This window comes from Thalassophryne amazonica, chromosome 1 (assembly GCF_902500255.1).
Source record: "Thalassophryne amazonica chromosome 1, fThaAma1.1, whole genome shotgun sequence".
Taxonomy (NCBI): Eukaryota; Metazoa; Chordata; class Actinopteri; order Batrachoidiformes; family Batrachoididae; genus Thalassophryne; species Thalassophryne amazonica.
In genome coordinates, this window is record NC_047103.1 from 78376870 (window position 1) to 78400336 (window position 23467).

General features: G+C 43.0%; 1 long non-coding RNA gene across 1 annotated transcript; it reads right to left on the minus strand.

Moving 5' to 3' along the window:
- Window positions 1-1432: 1432 nt before the first annotated feature.
- LOC117519783 lies at window positions 1433-23051 on the minus strand. Its single transcript, XR_004563422.1, has 3 exons — window positions 23039-23051; window positions 9373-9378; window positions 1433-1514 (listed from the first exon to the last, which is right to left on the minus strand). It is a non-coding gene; the product is annotated as an uncharacterized LOC117519783 (long non-coding RNA).
- Between the last annotated feature and the right edge of the window lie 416 nt (window positions 23052-23467).

The following is a 23467-nucleotide window of genomic DNA, read 5'->3' on the forward strand; positions in this document are numbered from 1 at the left end:
CAGAGCATGTACTTCTAAGTGGTCCTGAAATGCTGTTAGGTGGGGTTCAACATTGACTCATGCAAGAGAAGACAACAAGAAACACCAAGCAGCCTTTACATTTGATAAACCATAACAAATACAGGAAAACAATACATCCAAATTTTCCCAAACAAGCAATTTTTAAACAACGTCCGCTCATCTATCAGCTTGCTGACCCGCATCCTGCCACATGGCACTGCTCAACACTACTTTAACTTGCTCTGCATGCTCCAAATGATGAAGAAGGAATGGACATGACATGGATCTGTGTGGATGGAGACATTTTCAGATATCTACATGTGCCGTGTTTGTTTCAAGCCAGCCATGAAAACGAGGTAACATGTATAGGCCTGAGACAATGTCACCTTATTTAGGGCCAGGTAAGTCCCTGCTGCAGGGTATATACTAACTGAGCAGGCTTAAAATGCCGCTGGGCCGCTTGGCTTGATGCTGATTAGTCTATCTCAAGCACAGGTAGATGACCACATCACCAAGCGACATTTGTGAAAGCAAAAGTAAGCAGAAATGAACAGAAGCAGCAGAGTAACCACAGTGGAAAGAAAAGGCGACAGATGGACCGACAAAGAGGTACAGTGAGGTCAAGGAGGAATGTGGAAATCTACGTCAGCAGACATGTATACCTATGAAATTAAACACACAGTGAAAAAGTGCCGAGAGAAAAGCAATCCAGGACAAGTGTCTGAGTGATCACAACAATCGTGGCTCAGACCACAAACTTAATGGAATACTGCACCACAGACCTCTGGGTGCCGATAACGTGGCGACAAGATAATTGCTGCTTTTTTGTTCCAGGATGGACACTGCATTGAAAACGATGTTGCCTGTAGGCAGGTAAAAAAAAAAAAATAAATAGATTAGATACACATATCTTAAGAGTTTGTATTATGTTAAAGCTATAGGGTCACCCAAATTTCACTAAACTGACAAAACTTAGTTTCTACTGAAATCCAAGCATGATAATGTTGGCTTATTTTAGAAACATCTTATAAAATTACAGCTCACTTTAATAAAGAGAACATATTTACCTGAAGGGAATTCCATAACAAATATTTTATTTACCTTTTATCGGCGTCTGCGGGGAGGGGGGGTACGCATGTATGAGCTTTAGAAAAGACGAGAAGTTACCTTTGACTGCAGATGAGGCACGCGCATGTAGTGTGCGCAATGATGTCCGTGAGATGTCTCATAAATCACTTCAGATGTTTTATCAGGTTACAAAAACAGTGTTATAAGTTTTAGAAGTGTTTAATTTTTGCTCACGTTTACATAATATATGAGAAACATGTTAGATTGACACAGAAATACAGCATTTTTTGCCATGTTAGATTAGGAGCCATAGAGACAGACCAACCACTGATGTCACAGTGCCTCTCTGCTCTGATTGGCTATTACCATGTCCTTCCCAAACTCCCTTGTGCAAGTCTAGGGAAGCCCGAACGTGATCTGCGATGTCACTGTCAGACTGTATGGGTCTAGACAACATGAATTTTGATCGTATTGGTAATGTCATATTATGAATCCACTATTTAAAGGCTAATAAATAAAATTATGGTGTGCCTGTGAAAATTCTTTTTATGTCTTTTATGTCCTGCAGGAGACCACTGATGTGTTGAGTGAATTTGGTGACACCACACTTTATACCAATGAATTTATTGACTATTTTTCTGGTGTTGCTTTTCATCTTTGCACTTTATAGACGATCTCTATGCTTCCATTTCTCTGCCGCCTGTTTAGATCAATATTATTTTTCCAGCTCAGAGGACAGTTCATATGGATTAAAATAATGGTTGTAGCTTGTTGCCTACCTTCCTGGGGTTAGAAACCGGTGTTGTTTGTTTTTCTACAACATTTCTCTTAAGATTTATTGAGCCGTGAACTTCTAATCTGTGAATATCTTTCTAACTTAAGTCTCCAGGGAAGGTTTCTGTCCTCCTTGAGTTTGACACTGTTACTGTTTGACAGCTGGACCATCCCACTCAAATGCCCCACCTGTCACTGTCCCCGGAGCAGGACACGGCCAGTGGGGCTAGGCGCTTGACATGAGAGCCCGCTCGGCGCTCACCTCTCCGCCTCACTGGCTGTAGTGCCCCCCCCCCCCAAAAAAAACAAGTTTTGCGTGATATGGTTTGCAATCAAGATTTCCTGAAGTAATTGATTTGGAAACTGAAATCCGTAAACTACTTAAACTGAAAAAAAACATGTATATATCATGAATGATATTCACATTCTGCAAGACCTGCAGTCACATTTCAGGAGATATTTTTTTCAGTATTCACGTTTTGCAATTAACGGTTTGCAGATAATTCATGATTTTGGGGGTTAACAGGGGCCATGATCTGCAGCAGCTGATTTCCAGGCAAACTAACAGGTGCAGCAACAAGTTGTTACTGAGAGGCCTGAAGATGTTTTCTTATTTGGAACAATTACTACTTTAACACTGCCACTGTTACTGCAATACTTCAAAATAAAATGACTCCATTACCATCAAAATCCATTAACCCGTTTATGCCCAGATTTTTTTTTTTTTTTTTATAAGTGGATAAAGTTGCATTAGTACCTTTGAGATTTTTTATTGTGAGTAGAAAATGACAGTGATACACTTTGGCAACAATTGTTGCCAGTGGGGCAAAACGGGTTAAACCCTTAGATGTTTATCTGTGATATGTAAAATTTGTCATGTTTCCAAAGAACTGGCCCAAAGGCCGCCAGCGTGCATTGTGTGACAGTGAGTGAGCGTTTGCTGGGGGTGGTCCAGTCGCTGAGACAACAGCTCTACACCAGCAACAGTGCTCCTTGCTTTGTAAGAAGGCTTCGCTGAATTAGCCTCTGCCACCTCATGCACCCCCCTCTGCTCTGCCGAGCTGCCATGAATAGATCTCTATTGTCGCAGTGCATTTTTTTTAACAATCTCATTACCTGACTGCAAAGGTTTGCCTCATGACCGAGACCTCGGCGAGTCGACTGCAACGTTCACGCAGGGGGGAGGAAGTCATCCTAGGATGTGTGGATGCAAAGTTGGCTGCAGTCAGTGCAAGTTATCTCTGAAGACTGTTCTGTCCGCCTCCAATTACACCTAATTGGATTTGTAGTCACCCCTTAAATTAGCTTGGCTAATCGGGTTTCCTGCTGGCAGACAACTGTGTGCAAAATAATGAATAAATACTGCATTTGAGGTGTGATGCTCTGTTATTCCACAGTCAGAAAAGCTCCACAGAAAATACTAATTAAGCTGAAACTCTTATATCAGTCAACAGGAGAGAAAGACAGAAAGGGGGAAACTGGCAAAGCAGAGGTAGAGAAATGTTACATTTGCTTTGCTGAGATTGAATATTTAACGAAGCGCATGGTTAAAAAGTAACTCAGGCTTTGGTGTTCCTATTAATTTTTAACTGTCTAAGCATGTTATTTAGATGTGTTTCCTGGAGTTGTTTCTGCAGAGAATTTGCAAAGAACAAAGTGTAGAATGAATCATTTAAATTCTTTACATTTTTGTGTTGCATGACATAATAAATGTCATGCAATAAATAAATGTATGCTGCAGCAGTTGCATGATATGTCAATCACAGAATCAGTTTAACTGAGGTCACTGCATATTGCTGCCAATGAAACAGAAAATGTTCCTGTGAGCTGGACCACAACACTGTCTCGCCCTGTGGAGATATTTTGTTTTCATACATGAATTCTGCAGAAACAATAACAAACCTGATATAACAGTCCTAAAGGAAGCAACGAGCATCCCTTGTTGATTCTTTGCATTACTGTCCAGCCAGCTGCAGTAAGCATTTTCTCCCTCCATCAGACGCTGTAGTTTTGCACGGATGAGCACAAAGTTTACTTGATTTCAAGGACCCCACTCCTGAATTCTGTTAGGTTTTCTGAATTTACAGACACACAACATGTTAAATAATTTTCAAAAATAACTCCACCCAGATCTTTTTTTGCAGGTATAATTACAGTGCATCTGAAAAGTATTCACACTAAGATGCTTCAGCTGCTTCCTTGTTTGCACTAAAGGTCACCACAGCAAATCCAAGGTGGATGTGTAAGTTGAACTGGCACAAAGTTAATGCCAGATGCCCTTTCTGATGCAACTTCACATTATATGGAGATATGTAGAAGAGGTGGGGTTTGGACCAAAAACCTTCTGCACTGAAACCAAGTGCACTAACCACTTGGCCACCACCCCTGAGTAATATTACGAGCTCTGTTAGAAAAGTAACGGACCTTTTTATTTTTTGCAAAAACTATATGGATTTGAATCATGTGCGTTTGCATCAGCCAAGCTTGCACCTTCGTGCGCATGCGTGAGTTTTTTCACGCCTGTCGGTTGCGTCATTCGCCTGTGGGCAGGCTTTGAGTGAACACTAGTCCTCCCCCCTCGTCGGATTTTCATTGTGAGGAAAATGTCTGAACGATTGGAGCAGCGCTGCATCAAATTTTTTCAGAAACTGTGAGAGACAGCCAGGTGGAAACCATTCGGAAAATTCAGACGGCTTTCGATGAAGAGTCTATGGGCGTCACAGATTAAGGAGCATTACAACTGGATTAAAGACGGCCCACAGCGGCGGAGGGCACGCCGCGCTCCGAGAGGCCATCGACAGGCTGAAATGACCAGATCATTTCCAAAGTGAAGGCTGTGTTGATCCGGGACGTCGTGTGACCCACAGAAATTGTGGAAGAGGTGGGCATAGCCATTTTTAGGCACATTCCACTGTTAAAGGAGATTATGTAATGAAAGATGTGCGGCGGAATTCGCGCGTCGGGACGAAGCCGCAATGGCAGAGAACAAAAGCAAGTCCGTGTTGGAAGTCTCACGGGACATGTCAACATGCCCAGCTCTCCACAATTTCTCGGATACTCACTCGACTAAAAAGCCACCGAAAGCCGTCTGAATCTTCTGAATGGTGAAAGACATGCCCCGTAAGACTTCCAACACGGACTTGCTTTTGTTCTCCGCCATTGCGGCTTCGTCCCGACGCGCGAATTCCACCGCATGTCTTTCAGTACAAAATCTCCTTTAACAGTGGAATGTGCCTAAAAATGGCTATGCCCACCTCTTCCGCAATTTCTCTGGGTCACACGATGTCCCGGATCAACACAGCCTTCACTTTGGAAATTATCTGGTTATTTCAGCTTGTCGATGGCCACTCGGAGCGCGGCACGCCCTCTGCCGCTGTGGGCCGTCTTTAATCCGGTTGTAATGCTCCTTAATCCTTGTGATGCCCATAGAATCTTCACCAAAAGCCATCTGAATTTTCCGAATGGTTTCCACCTGGCTGTCTCTCACAGTTTCTGAAAAAAATTTGATGTAGCGCTGCTCCAGTCATTCAGACATTTTCCTGACAATGAAAATCCGACGAGGGGGGAGGACCGGTGCTCACTCAAAGCCTGCCCACAGGCGAATGACGCAACCGACAGGCGTGAAAAAACTCATGCATGCACACGAAGGTTCAAGCTTGGCTGATGCAAGCGCACATGATTCAAATCCATATAGTTTTTGCAAAAAATAAAAAGGTCTGTTACTTTTCTAACAGACCTCGTATATAGTACTAGCATGTGGCCCGTGGGGATCCATAGGCTCTAGATTTGGTCTTCTTCTTCTTTCACTGGAAAATATTCACAGCACTTTTCACATTTTTTCCACATTTTATGTTACAGCCTTATTCCAAAATGGATGAAATTCATTTTTTTCCTCAAACTTCTACACACAATACCCCATAATGACAATGTGAAAAAGTTTTGTTGTTTAGATTTTTGCATTTATTAATAATATGAAGAAAAAGAAGCCACTTGTACATAAGTATTCACAGCCTTTTCCATGAAGCTCAAAATTGAGTTCAGGTCCATCCTGTTTCCACTGTTCATCCATGAAATGTTTCTACAGCTTAACTGGAGTCCACCCAGGGCAGATTCAGCTGATTGGACATGATTTGGACTTATTCCTGTGGGTGCTGCTATAGAAGCAATTATGGGTGCAACTTCGTGTTAGACACCGGAAGTAGCAGTGAACCACTGTTTTCTAGCAGTTGTCATTTCCCGGCCCAGTATATTTTAAAGTTTATTGTTTTCTTTTCTAAACAATGATCAGCTCCCATAGCATTTAAAAATGTCCTTGCACAACTCAGGAACATGTTGCACTTTTCGCTTTTGTACTACAACAGCAATGTTTTTAACATGCAGCCGGATTAAGAGAGGTTCCACCACCGACTGAGGGATGAAGGAACCCAGAAGGATGTGGCTGAGAAAACTCACCTTGAAAAGACCTCCTAAAACGTTATTTAAGTATTTTCGTCTTTGCTCTTTTCACTTTATTGACAAAATCCCACAGAGGAACGTCTTAGTTTGTAGTTGGGATAAGATAAAGAGGATGGACAGCAGTGTCACCAGAATAATAATAATGATTTCATGTGTCTGGAGGACAAATCACTGCAATATTGTCCATTAGCAACAATATGTATTAAGGCGCACTGACATGAGCATGCCTGAGACTCACGCAATAGCATGAACTGTGCCGTGATGATCCCACCTGCTGTGTTCACAGCTGGACGCCATTCTTTGTTCTACCGGCTGCCATGTGCTCTGCGCTGGACGCTGCGTATATAAAATAATAACTTTTTGGCGGATTTATCTTTTTTTCCTTCAAATTGGCCGCTGAAAACGGCTCTAATCACTTCCTGAATCAAAGAGGAGGATGCAGCCAGAGCCATTCGCATACATGTGCGTGCCTAACAAGCTGCAGAAAGCATTTTTGAGCCGTCTAAAAAGGTAATTATTTATGTTGTTTACATTGTCATGGCTTTATAAAACAGTTGTGTGTTATTTCCTTCTTGTTTGCAGCTGTTAAAGTATGTTTATAACAGATGTAATTTCTTGTTATAATCCTTCAGATGAGCTGCGCTCTGATGTGATCCGCTGACGTCACCACTCGCTCTGTTCACTTCTTGTTTACTCCACTTGACGAACTGCATTTCGTGTTGGAGATTAGATCGTGCCACATAGCACGACATTTGTGCGTGAAAGATTTTTTGAACACTAGCACACACTAGCGCCCCTCTGGCGTCCTGTCTACACCAGTTAAAGATGAGTTTACTCTCCAGCATGACACAGGTCGTGATGTGTCGTGATGCAAAGGCATGCTCGTGTCAGTGCATCTTTACCATTTTCTGAACAGTTAAAATGTAACATGCGTTTGGACTGCTGGTTCGTATGAACCTAAAAATGCCATAATTTCATTACAGACATAGGAAAACGTTCATGGATGCAGTATTTTCATCTGAATCTGAATTTAACATTGTAGCTGTTATTATGTACCAGGTTTTCTCTTGGTTTCTGGAGCACAGAGGTGATGCTGTTACCAATGGGAAATAGTGGGATTGGAAGAAGGTAATAAAAGTGTCATGAAAACCCCGATGACTGATGAAACACACTGATGATGCACACTGATTTAAAATATCACAAAGTCAGGACAGTGGGACTGTGGGTAGACATCGTGTGTGAACACATGAAGGATTTCACTGTGTGGTTGCCTCGTAAAACAATTAAAGCAACATTGCCAAAAGCTTTTAAAGAGCACGTTGTTAACACAACCTGTGTAATTGACTGCACAGACACTTTTTAAAAAGCAAAAAACTGGATTCAAGAAGTGAATCACAGAGACACTATTATGCAAATAACACAGTTAAGTATTTAGTGGCTGTTTCTCCCTCTGGAATAATCATGTTTTTTTCTGACACTTATGGTGGAAAATGTGGCATGTACAGAACACAGATAATGTATTTTATTATAACTATTATTATTTGGAACATATACTGAAAATGTATTGAAAACTGTTTTCCTTGTAACAACAAAAAATAAACAACTGAAAGTATCTTATTTTCATCCTTTATTTTCCTTCATACACTGCTCTTTTGTTGTCTGTAACACACATTACACATTAAGTGATGACTGTATGTTCAAAGAGATTCAGATATTTGGGGCAGAGTAGAACATTCTGTGCAATAAATTCATCCACTAATGTTGGAAGCAGATGTGAAAAGTAGAAATTCTTGAGGTGTTTCATGTCTTTGTAAAGACTTTGTCAAATGAAATGTCCAACTGCAGGTGTCCGGATAACCAGCCGCAGACACATCACTGTCAAATGGAACTGGAGGAATGTAAAAATAAAATGTAAAAATTTGGCTTAGAGTTTATTTTAATTTTATTTGAAATCACATACTGTATATTCTGTCACATAAGTTCATACATTATAATTAACCAAAGTTATCCACCTGGAGATTTGCCTTGACCTGTGATCCATGAACAACCCTGCTGTCTGTATTTCACCTGATGCAGAAACTCAAACCCAGGCTTGGTGATGAGGAATTTTAAGGCTTATGCTGGCCTCTACATCTGCCTTAAGGTAAATAAGTTGTGTCCCATGACCTCTTTTAACAGAACGGGACCAACCTTATTATTGTGCAGGTCCTGATACGCCTCAGAGCTTTTCAGATTTTCAATGCCTCCCTTCCAGAGCGACATTTTTACATTTCTAATCCTCATAGAAATGGATTCACAGGAACAGTTAACATGTAAACAAATGGTGGTTCTGGTTCATACCAGAAGTCTCACCCATAATTTACACAAAGCCTCATGGGGGATAGGAATAAGGTGGATAAGGTCCCACAGTTTACAGTGCATTTCAGAGAATGAAGTCCAAGGAATTGTCTGCAGACCTCTGAGACAGTATTGTCTCGAAACACAAATCTGGGGACTGGTACAGAAACATTTCTGATGCTTTGAAGGTCCCAGTGGCCTCCAACATCTGTAAATGGAAGAACTTGAGACCCACCAGGACATTTCCTCGAGCTGGCCGCCCATCTAAACTGAGCGATCAGGACAGAAGGGCCTTAGTCAGGGAAGTGACCAAGAACCAGATGGTCACTCTGTCAGAGTTCCAGCATTCCTCTATGGAGAGAGGAAAACCCAAAAGAACAACCGTCTCTGCAGCAATCCATCAATCAGGTCTGTATGGTAGAGTGGCCAGACGGAAGCCACTCCTTAGTTAAAGGCACACGCACATGCCAAAAGGCACCTGAAGGACTCTCAGACCATGAGAAAAAAATTCTCTGGTCTGATGAGACAAGATTGAGCAGTTTGGTGTGAATGCCAGGCATCATGTTTGGAGGAAACCAGGCACCATCCCTACAGTGAAGTATGGTTGGTGTCAGCATCATGCTGTGGGGATGTTTTTCAGTAGAAGAAACTAGGAGAGTAGTCAGGATTGAGGGAAAGATGAATGCAGCAATGTACAGAGACTTCCTGGATGAAAACCTGCTCCAGAGCACTCTTGACCTCAGGCTGGGGTGATGGTTCATCTTTCAGCAGGACAATGACCCCAAGCACACAGCAAAGATATCAAAGGAGTGCCTTCAGGACAACTCTGTGAATGTCCTTGAGTGGTCCAGCTAGAGCCCAGACCTGAATCTGATTGAACCTCTCTGGAGAGATCTGAAAATGTCTGTCCACTGACACTCCCCATCCAACCTGATGGAGCTTGAGAGGTGCTGCAAAGAGGAATGGGCAAAACTGACCAAAGATAGGTGCACCAAGCTTGTGGCATCATAATCAATAAGACTTGAGGCTGTAAATGCTGCCAAAGGAGCATCAAGGGAGAGTGCCCATCCTCTAGAAGACTTCATGCATCGCTCCTATTCCTAAGAAGACCTGGCCCAGTGAGCTGAATGACTTCCGACAAGTGGCACTCACTTCACAACAGATGAAGACATTGGAGCACCTCTTCCTCGACTTCCTCAAACCCCAGGTGCAACATGCCCAGGACTGTCTGCAGTTTGCATATTGGGCAGGTGTTGGTGTGGAGGAGCCAACCTCTACCTGCTACACTGAGTCCACTAGCACTTGGATAAGGGAAATGGAACAGTGAAGATTCTCTTCCTGGACTTCTCGAGTGCCTTCAACATCATCCAGCCAGTTATGCTTCAGGACAAACTAAACAGGATGCGAGTGGACCCCTGCCTAGTCACTTGACTCTCCAGCTACCTCACTGACAGGCCACAGTATGTCAGGCTGAGGGACACCACATCTGACACTGTGATCAGCAGCACCGGAGCACCCCTGGGTACAGTGCTAGCCCCTCTTTTCTTCACCCTGTACACCTCTGACTTCTGCTACAACACTGGGCTGTTTCACATCCAGACATTCATAGATGACAGCCATTGTTTGATGCATCAGAGACCACAGAGAGAAGGAGTACAGGAGCTTAGTGAGGGACTTTGCTGTCTGTTGTCAAACAAACTCTACAGTGCAACACCTCAAAGACAAAAGAGCTGGTCTTTGACTTTGGGAAGTCCAGACCAAGATCATGACTAGTTCTGATCAAGGGAGCTGAGGTGGAGGCTGTGGATTGCTACAAGTACCTTAGGCTGTGACTGGATAGCAAACTGGATTGGACAACCCACACCAACCATCTGCAAAGGAAGGGACAGAGCAGGCTGTACTTTCTGAGGAGGCTGGGGGCATTTAACATCTGCAGGAAGCTTCTGTGGTTATTCTATGGTAGCCAGTGTCCTCTTTCACATTGTGGTGTGCTGGGGGAGCAGCACATCCAGGAAGGACAGATCCAGACTGGTCAAACTGATCACGCAGGCTGGCTGCGTGGTTGGCTGGACTCTCTGGTGACAGTGACAGAGAAGGGAACACTGGACAAACTGCTGGACATTATGGATGATGCCAGTCACCCTCTGCACACTGTCATCAGCAACCAAAGGAGCCTCTTTAGCCACACACTGCTCCTTCCCAAGTGGAGGACCAACAGACTGAAAAACTCCTTTGTCCCTCTGGCCATCAGACTGCACAACTCCTCACTCAGGGGGAGGAAGAGTAACATGAAGACAGAGGATGGGAAGGAGAGGAACAGTACTAGCCAGTAAACCAGTAGTGATTAGTATGTCTGGTATTTATATTTAAGTATTTATGCAACCTCAATTTCCCTGAGGGAGTCTTCCCAAGGGATTAATAAAGTTTTATCTAATCTCATCTCATCTAATCTAATCAAGTATTAAGCAAAGGCTGGGAATATTTGTGTACATGTAATTTCTTAGTTTTTTATTTTTAATAAATTTACAAAAAATTAAAAAAAAAAACTTTTTCATGTTGTCATTAATGGGGTGTTGTGAGAATAATTTTGGGAGAAATTTAATTTACTCCATTTTGGAATAAGGCTATAACATAAAATGTGGAAAAACCAAAGCTCTGTGAATACTTTGAGTACATAGTACCAGTCAATTATTTGGATACACTTTCCTTCTACTTGTGTGGCACTTACTTGCCAGTTCTGCTCTGCCGTCTTTGCAGGAATGATTCATAAAAGGGAAAATGGAGTCATGCTTTTATAAAGCTGTGAATGAGGACATCCTGAAGCCCTGCAGCCTATGAGGACCAACCATGCTGCAAATCTCAATGCACTGCTGCATAAAACTTTGGATTTCACCGTGGATACAGGTTGTATTATTCTGCTAACTGCATTAGGATACAGAAATTGGGTCATCAAAAGGCTCAAACAGTCCATCTCTAACTTTTCAATGGTGCAACAGTGTTAATGACTCCAGTGAGCCAGACACAGTCGGGCTGTTTGATCCTCAGAAAATGGGAGCAAATTACACACAGGCATGAACTGATGAAATCTTGTTAAGCCTTCACATGTACATACCATGTATATCTACATGAAATTACAGTAATTTGACTAAAAGCCACTTGAAGCGTGTAAGAATATGAATTAAATACCTATAAAAACAATGTGTGTTTGTTTTGTTTTTTTGTTGTTAAACTTTTGAACCTCAAGCAGTGTCTTTGTTTTTTGTTCCTGTTGCATTTTTACTCACTGTGTATTCATTTTTCACTCCAGCCCTAGGTCCGGCACCTCTATCCAGGGTTTTCATGTATCCCATAATCCCTACATGCCAGAGAGTCACTGCAGTCAAAACAACATAGAGAATCCACATGATGACAACTGTAAATTAATATTATACTACAAAAATGTAATTTTTTATGCTTTTCATCACGTTAATAAGAGACTGTTGCATGATACCCTGAAAACTTGCTAAAACAATTATAACAAATAATCCGTGTCTGCTACATTTAATCTGCGTGGAATTTAATAAACGCAAACCGAATTTCATACATATATATATTAGTCTGGAACAAAGAGGACAAACAGTGTTGTAAAGAACAATAATCAAGACGTTAAAGAGCAAACTTCACTTTCTCCCAGAACGATATGATCAGGAAGCGAGCGTAGCTCACAGCAGCTCCCACTGAAAATAACGGAGAGACAGCCTGTGATTCTCGCATGTTTACATAAAATAAACACAATAACAACGTCTAAAAACCCAGAGAATATATTCACAAGAGTTTTAGGCACAATATAAAAATAGTTTTATGTTGCGATGTTAATGGTGTTGTCTGTGTGCAGCGGTTAAAGTGCAGCCCGATCAGAGCGTCTCAATGCTGTTCTCAATGTTACTGAGATCTTGCAGTGCGGCAGGAAGCAAGGACACCTCAAACAAGTCTTTTGTGCAGTATAACACTGTTACAATGTCATAAATTTTAAAAACAAGAGGAAAAAAGTTAAATTTGTGGTGTGTGTGTGTGTGTGTGTGTGTGTGTGTGTGTGTGTGTGTGGTGTGTGTGTGTGTGTGTGTGTGTGTGTGTGTGTGTGTGTGTGTGTGTGTGTGTGTGTGTGTGTGTGTGTGTGTGTGTGTGTGTGTGTAGGGTTTTCAACAAAACCCATCTAATTCCATGAGAGGAGTCAATGGCTGACATGTATTCTTTAGTTCAAAAATGTAGTCTTGCAGTCACTAAAGTTTTATTTTTTAAAAAACAATGAACAAAACAAAAAAAACATACATATGGCAGATTACATCGCAACACGACCGACACGGTCAGCCACCCACCTTCCCCCCCTCCCCTACGGTGCCACACTTAGCCAAAAAACTCTGAACGCAACTGGCACCAAATTCTCCAAACCATTAATGCAATACAATGACATTGTCTAACCTGAAATATCGATCAACAAATGCAGACCATTTACTGCAACAATCACTAGATAGTAAAATTACTATTAATACTGCAAAATAATGACTGTCATTAATTATGGAGGCACAAATTTAATTAAGTCAACAAATCATGCCCTTAATATCAAATATATATACATACTCATGCACCAGCAACCCCACTGGTAATTTGAACTATGGCAGTTCGGGGGCTTATACTATGCTGCGCTAATATGTTGGCTGTAGAAAAACCTTTGTGATTGTCACAGCAGAAGTTCTGTGAACTGCAGCAGCGGATAAGTGACGATGTGAGTCATGACCATTGGAACCATTAGAATGACCATTAGAATGTCCATGACCTTTAGAACTGACGAGATTGTATCAATATAACAGTAATGTTAACTCCACAGATGGTGCCTCATGGTGCCACGGTTCCTTTAATCTTTAATGCCGATGTCGCCAACTGAATGGTCCCCCCTAAAAATCGGTCCACCCTGCATTCACTACGCATGCGTCATTTCAGAGTGTCGGCAGTGATTCAGCGATTATCGCCTCATTTCTGCTTAAAACTGACTTTAGAATGATTTAAGGGGTTTTACTTTGTCATCTAATGGTTAATAATAACATTATTCTCTTTGATTGCTTTGGGTGTGGAGAGTCAGACTCAGAGAGTCAGTCTCAGACGTGCTCACCTGTCTTTTATTATAAAATAATGCTGAATTTATGTGGAAATGATTGTTGTACAAAAGCTTCAGATATCTGTCGCTGAGATAGATGATGACTGGATTGCAGTTTTCAGCAGAAACGAGGCAATAATCCATGAATTGCTGCTGACGCTACGAAATGACGCATATACAGTGAAGGCACAGTGAAAGCAGGGCAGACCGATTTTTAGGGGGGACCGTTAGGTCGGCAACACTGGTACCCAAACCACCCAGTCCATAAAAATATCTTAATGGGGAGGTGATGGTCTAGTGGTTAAGCGTTGAGCTTGAGACCAGAGGATCCTTGGTTTAAATCCCAGCCTGACTGACTGTGTGTGTGTGTGTGTGTGTGTGTGTGTGTGTGTGTGTGTGTGTGTGTGTGTGTGTGTGTGTGTGTGTGTGTGTGTGGTGTGTGTGTGTGTGTGTGTGTGTGAGAGAGAGAGAGAGAGAGAGGACTCAAGTGGCTCGCTTGGTGTTGGGACTATTGGATGGGAGTTGGACCTTTTTTGCTGGATCCATCATCCCCAGGTATCCCTTGTCTCTTCCATACAATCATGATATAACTGTACATGTAACGTTGATGAGGTACTTGGCCTGTGTGGGCTGGACTGTACCAGTGTGCACCTTGTGACATTTGTTTCTATGACAACAAGAAACAGCAAACAGCTATTTCATAATGTATGGCAAGAAAAGCACTCACACAGTAAATTTTACAGTGTAAAATATACTCTGCCAGGATAACATTTGGTCCCAGTCCAAATAGACTCTATCACAGTGCTAAATCATTTCCTCCTCCATCCCTGGTATGCTGCTGCCACTGCTAAGGACAGGAGCATACTGCAGCGTATCATCCATGCAGCAGAGAAGGTGAGTGACTGCAATCTACCATCCCTTCAGGACCTGTACACCTCCAGGGCCCTGAGGCAAGCAAGGAAGATAGTGGCTGATCCTTCTCACACAAACTTTTTTGTTAAGGCCCCTTGACACTTGCCTGACTTTGATCCACGCACTTGCATGCACTCTGCCGTGCAGGAGAGTAAACACATCTCAAACTTGTGGTAAACCGTTGTAACCTATGAGCAGCTTCGTGCAAGTGCGTAAAGAAAATTTTAAAATGTTCAAAATCTCCATCACGCATTAATTACATGAACTTCACGTGAACATTACACAAACAAGTCAAAAACACAGTGTGTGAGTACGGGTGATTGCATCAGTGCACTGCATGAGAGCGCAGCTTGTCTGATCAATTATAACAAGATGTTAAATCTGCCATAAACATGCTTTTACAGCTGCTTGTAAGAAGGAATGAACATGCAGCTGTTTTACCAAGCCATTACAATATACACATGACAAATAATTACCTTTTTAGACAGCTCCAAATACGTTCTCCACCTCACTAAGCGCACATGTGCATGAGAAAAGCAGTAGCTGGAACGGTCCTCTGTGATTCTGGAAGCAATTAGACCCGTTTTCAACAGCCAACTCGGACAGAAAATGATTAATCCGCTACAAAATAATTATTTTATATACACAGCGTCCAGTGCACAGTGCGAGGCATCCAGTGGAACAAAGCACAGCATCCTGCTGGTGGGAACACAGCAGGTGGGATCATCGCAACGAAGTGCGTGGATCAAAGCTGTGCAAGTGTCAGGGCACCTTTACCTTCTTCTCTGGCAGACGGCTGAGATCCATCAGGACTAAAACCACAAGACACAAAAATATTTTCTTTCTGTCCGCAGACTTATAAATAATAATAGAGATCCCCATTTACACCCCCCCCCCCCCCCAACTTCCACCGAGTACAGACTGATCATCCCTGTACTGTACATCTGCAGGTGTGCACTGCCCCATTCCACCATTCCACTTTATCTATTTGACAGTAAACTTAGCTTTGCCCATTTGTCTATTTGACCCTTTTACTTCTTACAGAAATATCTGTTTCCTTTTCTTTTTATTGTTGTTTATGCACCAGTGACACCAGATCAAATTCCTTATATGTGAGAACTTACTTGGCAATAAATTCAATTCTGATTCTGATTCTGTGACTCTTGTGATTTGACATGATGGCAGAGCTGATTTCACTCTATAATAGAATGTATTTAACTCTATTTGGACTGGGAGCAAATGTTATCCTGGCAGAGTATATTTTACTCCGGAAGATTTACTGTGCACCTGCAGCCAGAACCAAGAGTCTGTCCAGTCTGCTGTCACAGATGAGTTTTAGTCTCTGTTGCGTCCAATTCTGAGAGACAAGGCAGCAAAAATAATCCTCTCTTCCTGTTTGTATGAAAAAGTGCTGCAGTGATGTCATGGCTCCTCTCTGAAAAGTTACTTAACTTAAAAGCACTCTAAATTGTTGCACAAAAACAAATAAATAAATGGTTTGCTCTGGAAAAAAATCACTAGGGGCTCTGTTTTTTGGTTTTGTTCTGTTTTGTTTTCTGGACGCAGCCGCATATACTCTTTAAAGGTATGAGCTGGCTGTGACTCACACTAAAGTGATATACATACAAAAAAGGGTTATGCCTTGACACACTGATGGAGCACATTACTCTATCCACCTTCTGGACTTATGGCAATGAGGATTTAAAAAAAATGGACCCCACATGCTTTACGTGTGTGTATGTCTGTGTGTGCATGCATGTGTGCATGTATGTGAGATGGGGTTTTTCTGCTTTCTCTCTCAACATAACTCTATAATTCTTTCAGTGTTCTCCTCCCTGCCTCATCCTGAAGAAGTTGCTGAAGTTGTTCTCAGCCTTTAAGCATTTAAGACTTGTACAACTTTTGGGTTTGAATAGAATCTGGATTAACAAAACTATTAAATTAGACATGTAGAATAAGCCTTTGATTAAATATTACGATTTTATGCTTAGATTTGTGTTTGTTTGGTTTCTTTTCCATGTTCAGTGCACATGGTATGTTCAGCATTTGGAGATTTGGAAATTTGAAAACCTGACAATAATTTCTGTTTCAACAGTTCCTGACTGGGTTAAATGATGCACTTTTGGCAATGTATTTAAAAGAAAATTTTAAACTTGCCTTTTAAATCAGCCAGCAGATTGTGCGGTATTTTGTGTTTTGTTTTGTTATCTGAATGCACCGTTAGAACTGCTAAGGCTAGTATCTCAATGTGCTGTAACTAGTGGAAACACAAAATCGCGCGAAAACAGGTGCACCAACTTTGTCATGTGGAAGCTCACTGAATTGGTCCTCCTGACACATGCACCCTTGGCAGCCGACTGTCCACTGAATGCCATCCGGAGTGGTGGCGAAAATACAGCTACAAATATAGAGCTGTCTGCACACATACCACATGAGAGACACTCACATGGCGTGCAGCACACATGCAAAAGTCAAGCACCACTGACACTTCCTTTGTAAGCGCAAGAATTTGTGCACTCTCATGGATGTTGAGTGCCACTGGCATGGCTGAAAAATAAATAAATAAATAAAAAGAGGTAAACACAAAAAAAATCCAGTTCATGCAGCTCGTCTGTGGCTGGATAGGCCTCTTATACGCCTGCACAGCAGGTGGGTGCCAGCCTGGCTGCAAGAAGTGCACAGTTGCTGCCCCACAACTGAGATAATAGTATCTCACTGGGTCACGACAGCCTACGAATGGCATCCACAAGGAAATTCATGCAGTTCTGCGCCAGGTTCACACTGTCCCCCCACCTCAGTCGCAGGGATCAATTTTGTTGTACTCTGTGCAGTGACAGTCAAGGAATTCTGATTAACACTGGAAATAAAGATATAGATTTTCTGCATTCAATGTGGATATAATCAACAATTTATTTATGGGAAAGTGCCAAATTTCAGTCATACTACCATCCTGCAAATTTAAGAAGTGGAAATATGAGATGCGAGTGTGTGCACAGCCACTGGTTTTTATGTTGTTTGTTTTTGGGTTAATTAACTGTTAACACTGTTCCCTGAAGAGGTGTGAAATGTGCTTTTGAGAGATCATGGTTCATATCTGGAGTGTCAAAGCAATTTCATAAAAGTCCTGCTTATCATTTGTTTCTACTGTTACTCAATTATCAGCTCCTGATAAAACAAATGTGTCCTTTTTTCAGTGTGAAAGACAATTAATCTGTTTGAAAGCATGGGATACTCTGAAAGTTATGGAGAAAACTAACAGTAATTCTGGGTCAACCCCAGAATTACTGTTAGAGGGTTCACTTTGGCAAAGGTCAACGGGGCAGAGTCTCTCACTTCTATACGATTATTTGTCGGGATGTGTTCTAGTGTTCAGTGCTTGCGTGGACTGGGTGTTGGGTAGGGTTGTTGAAAACGTTTCCTCACCTTGACATCATGGATGATGCTGTGATGTTTGCAGAAGCAATGATTACCCTGATTACACTTGAGAAGCTGAGCAAGGACTTGGAGTATCTTTGTGTACAACTAAAGTGGATCAAAACTAAGGCCTTGTCCACACGAAAACATAACTTTCCATTTCCAGTCTTTTTCTTTGTCGCTTTCAAAAAGTGTTCCAAAAACGTGCCACCATTTCAAGAAATATCTCCACACAAAAATGCTGAAACTGTCATGTCTCTACATTTAGTAGTTTGTCTGATTTGTCACATCTGATGTGCATTATCTGTTTGTCACCCTGGCTGGCTTTCATTCATGATGGGACTGCCTAATGTCACGTTGTAAGTTCTGGGAACCTGGCCTGTGTTTTGACCCTGGAACTGTGGGCAAACATGAGGATGTATACAACAGGTGAGACCCGATACTGGCCTCATTCACGGCCAGGGACAGGGGACAATACAGACGCACGGAAACCTGATGATCTTTGACCCTGATGTCACGTCCTCTTTACTTAAAAGGTCAAATTACCCATACTTCCTATGTGAAGCTTATGTTGCTGAATGTTCCAGAATGATAAAAACTAAACCATTACTTCCCCACTGTGTATCTTTGGGTTTCCTGAAAGACCGCATTGCTCTTTCTCTTCTTGTCATGCTCCACTTTCTCACATAAACATCCAAGAGGAGAGAGAGAGAGAAAAAAAATACATTTCAAAAGCTGTTAATATGTGCAAAAAAAAATCATCTTGTGTCAGTTTATGGTCTGACTGCAGCGCTGTCTCCTCTGGATGCCTCGGTGTGAGATGTAGAGCGTGAATATCCAGCTGGTTACCCTCATTTCATAACATTAGTCAGTGTTTGGCTCCGAGCCAGTACAGTAGGGCTAAAGTGAGTCAATACAGACAGGACTCACGCATGCTAATGTACTTAGCGTTAGCAGTAAACAAAATGAGATTACTGGGGAGGGAAGGCAAACTTGGAATTTGATTTACTCAGGCTTAGCGTAAACAGCTTGTCAAACTGCCGCTGCGCTGCTATGAAAAGGTTGCAGAATGTGTATTTGGCTAACAAGCGCAGTAAGTGTTTCTCAGAATTCCTAAAATTACTGAGGCGATTGTCACTGTAATTGGAAGTGACTGTGAAAGCAGAACATGGAGGCATATCCCCCTCCCAACCACCCCACAAATATTGTTTACTTTTTCTTCAAGATGTTTTTGTGCTCTGAGTGATAGGGGATTATGGAAAATAGAGTTAGGAATCAATCTGTTCACTTATTATTGTAACAGAATGTGACATCTGCATAATGCTAATGGAAAGCGATAAACAATTGGAGCACACGGGAAAGCACGAGGGAGGAAAGATCGCCTCAGTGTTTGTCGTCGTGTCAACGCCACATTTACATAATCCTCAGCGTAATCCAGTAACGGCACCACAGGCCTCTCCATAACGAAGCAGATAACGAGCAAGAGACTCCTTATGGGAATAAATCTCAGCTAAATGAGATGTGCTTTTATTATGTGATAAATAGGATTTTTCCAAGTTCAAATTTTCTGGGGGGTTATAATTTTCTTTCACTTACACCCACCCACCCACTTTTTTTTTTTGCTGATGACTACAGCAATCATATTATTACTCCAGACTTGCCAAGGGGAGAAAGTTTTCAGTGTCTCCTCACAAAAAGGCAGGCTAATTGCATGTCAATAATTCAATGCTTAATTTTAATGACCAGGGGAGTTCATTTATTCTCTGTCTAGGCAGTCTGGCGATGTGATTAATAGGGATGAAAGATAAAGCTGCAGTGGGAGAGAGGAGAAGGCGATAGATAATGTAAGGACGGTCTATTCTCTTCCTTCCTCCACTTTTTCCCGGATGACAAACAGGTCTTCCAGACTCCTGAGTCGACACTTTGGAGGAGCGGATGAGCTGCCACATGCCGAGGAGGAGGAGGAGAAGAAGTGATGGCAGAGGAGAGTGTCTCCTCTGCCATCACTCTTCAGGCAATCAGAATCATGTAAGAAAAAGACAAATTTCACAAGTACAATACAACAAGAACGTACACTTGTGTACTGGGTGTCCCCCTCCGGTAATTTGTACTATGCAATTCAATTCACTTTGAAAAAGTATGTATCCCCTTGAGCTTTTATATGCTTCAATTTTTATGATGTCAAATTTATTAAAAATACTACAGTAATTCAGACTTGTTTTTATTTTAAAATTTTTTGAAATGATGCCCTTTAAACTCACAGTGATAATTAATGTATATAACAATGGTTCCCAAACTTTTCTGTGCCCATCATGACTAATTCATGCACCCCTTGCCCCCACAACCCCCATAACAACAACCAGTGTTGTGCAAAAACTAGCACAAAGTTCAGATCACAGATTGAAATTAAGAAATTCATAATCGTAGTTCACCATTTCTATTTATCTAGTTTACAGCATGTGTATATATAGTCATCAGCTCCAGTAGTTACTCACCTATCATTTTACTTACTCCAATCAAGGTTTGCGGGGTGGGGTGTGGTGTTGGGAGCTGAACCCTATCCCAGCAGTCATATGGCAAGATGCAAGATACACCCTGGACAGGACACCAGTCTGTTGCAAGGGCACATATAGACAGACAAACTCATTCAACTTGTACACATGCCTATGTTAAATTTTAAAGTTTCTAGTTCACTTAACATGCATGTCTTTGGAAGTGGGAGGAACCCGGAACACTCGGAGGGAACACACAGAAATATGGAGAGAACATGCAAACTCCACACAGAAAGTACCAGGCAGGAAGTGATCCCAGGACCTTCTTGTTCAGTGCAGGTTATTATTACACATTAAACAATAGAAGAAGAAAGAAACAGTCAATAATTAAATCAATTATCTAATTAAACCAGGTGACTGTCTGTGCTACTCTCCATCTTTTCTTCTTGTCAAAGATAAAATAACATTCCTTTTGGGTGTTGCTGTGGCATGCATCAGTTGAAAATATTTCCCTTTTGATTGGAAGTGCACTCAAAAAAACAACATGGGTGTTGCTGCTTTTATGTTACATGAACGTAAGTCTAACATGTAGCTTCTATTCCATTTCAATTTATTTCCATTTATATAGTGCCAAAGCAAAACAAAGTTGCCTCAAGGCACTTCACACAAGTAAGGTCTAACCTTACCAATCCCCAGAGCAAGCACACAGGCGTCAGTGGTAAGGAAAAACTCCCTCTGAGGAAGAAACCTCAAGCAGACCAGACTCAAAGGGTGACCCGCTGCTTGGGCCATGCTACCAACACAAATTATACACAAAGCCAGTGAAAGAGATGCCAAAATGGGTGTAATGTGGTCAAACTTTGTGCATCATGTCAGAAGTCTGGCCACAGCATTTTGAACCAATTTGAGAGCCCTAATACTGGACTGCGGTAAACCAGAAAATAGAACACTGCAGTAGTCCAATCAAGAAGAGACTGTTGTGTGGGCCGCCAGAAGAGGAGGTACTGCTGGCCCACACCAGAGGGCGCCCTGTCTGAAGTGCGGGCTCAGGCACAGGAGGGCGCTGCCACCTTCCAAGAGCGGCCGGGTTGACAGCTGTCACTCATAGGCTATGACAGCTGTCACCAATCATCTGCGCCTCACCCCGCATAAAAGCAGGACAACACCTCCACCACATCGCCGAGATGTCGTTCTTCCAAGGAGGTAATATTCTCTGCTGTATTTAACACTGACAAATAATCTGAAGCTCTTTTTGCAGCCGTTTTCCTGTGGTGTTTCCTATCTGCTGGATTGGCGTTTGGTGTGATTAGCGACGGCTTCGCCTCACACCCCAACCAGATAAGTGGTTAAACAGGAGCTGCACGAGTGTGTGATTAGAGGTGGAGGTGGAATAACCACCATCCTTGTTACGGGGTGCACACACACCCACACCTGACTATTTGTGCTCTTCGCCAGCAGTACCAGATCCGACACGCGGAGACGGTGGCCACCTGGGGAACTCGGGACCTGGCGGCTCCAGTATCCTCCTGGTTCGGTGGCGGAGGAAATCGTGTGGTTCCGGTTCTTTTCCAGACAGACGTCTCCTGTCGTCGAGCCTGCCCACACGACACCTTTATTAATTGACCTTGTATTCATTCTATAATCTGCTGTGTGTAGTTGTGGCATTCACAACAGTAAAGTGTTCAGATTTAACTTCTCCTATTGTCCGTTCATTTGCGCCCCCTGTTGTGGGTCCGTGTCACTACACTTTCACAACAGGATATCTCGGCCAGCGTCATGGACTCCGAGGGGCGTCACCCAACAGTTGAATGGCCAATGGAGAGCAGAGTGCACAGGCGTCTGCAGGAGGCGTTGATTGGTGAGTTGCAGCACATCCTCACCGCCTTTACTGCTCGGTTGGATCAGATGCACCGAGCAAACATCCTCCTGAACCGCAGGGTGGAGGCTCTCTCCGCCACAGGTGGCAGCGATGCGTCAGGGTGCTGCTGCAGCTCCTCCTGCCGACCTTGGCAGGATAATAAAAGTTCACTGGTCGTTCAACGACCCCTCCCACCATCCCCTGAAGCATACATAAGCCCCCCAGAGCCGTCGAAGGTGTGTGGGACGTACGCGGACTTTCTTATGCAGTGTTCGCTCGTCTTTGCACAACGTCCCGTCATGTACGTGTCTGATGCTAGTAAAGTAGCTTATGGGAATTAATCTGCTTCGAGGAAGGGGCACGCGCTTGGGCTATGGCACTTTCACTTTCACGGCTCCTTCATACGTACACTGGGTTTTGTGAGGGAGTTCAAAACCCTGTTTGATCACCCCTAAAGGGGAGAGACCGCTTCAACTGTGCTGCTGTCAATGAGACAGGGACGCCGGAGCGCAGCCGCTTATGCAGTTGACTTCCGCATTGCGGCTGCGAGGTCCGGCTGGAATGACGCTGCGCTCCGCGCCGCCTTCGTAAACGGACTGTCGTCAGTCCTGAAGGAGCACCTGGTGGCTAAGGACGAACCGCGGGAATTAGATGGGCTTATCGACCTCGTTATACGGTTAGACAACCGGTTGGAGGAACGCCGTCGGGAGCGAGACGAAGGACGTGGCCGGGTACGCGCCGTCCTTCTCCCTTCCGGGTTCGAAAAGGTTCGCCCTCTCCACAGCCGCCAGCGCTCCATGGGGCAACAGCTCCCCCTGCTGACATGGCTAGGGAAACGCACAGGGCCAAAATGAGAAGAGATGACAGAATGAGGAGGCTGGTCCGCGGGGAGTGTTTTATCTGCAGCTCAAAAGAGCACATACAGAGAAACTGCCCCAAATGGCCACAACGACAACACCTGCCCTTAGAGACTGGGCTAAGGGGGGGTCATAACATTCATGTGGGACACACACATATTGCCACACG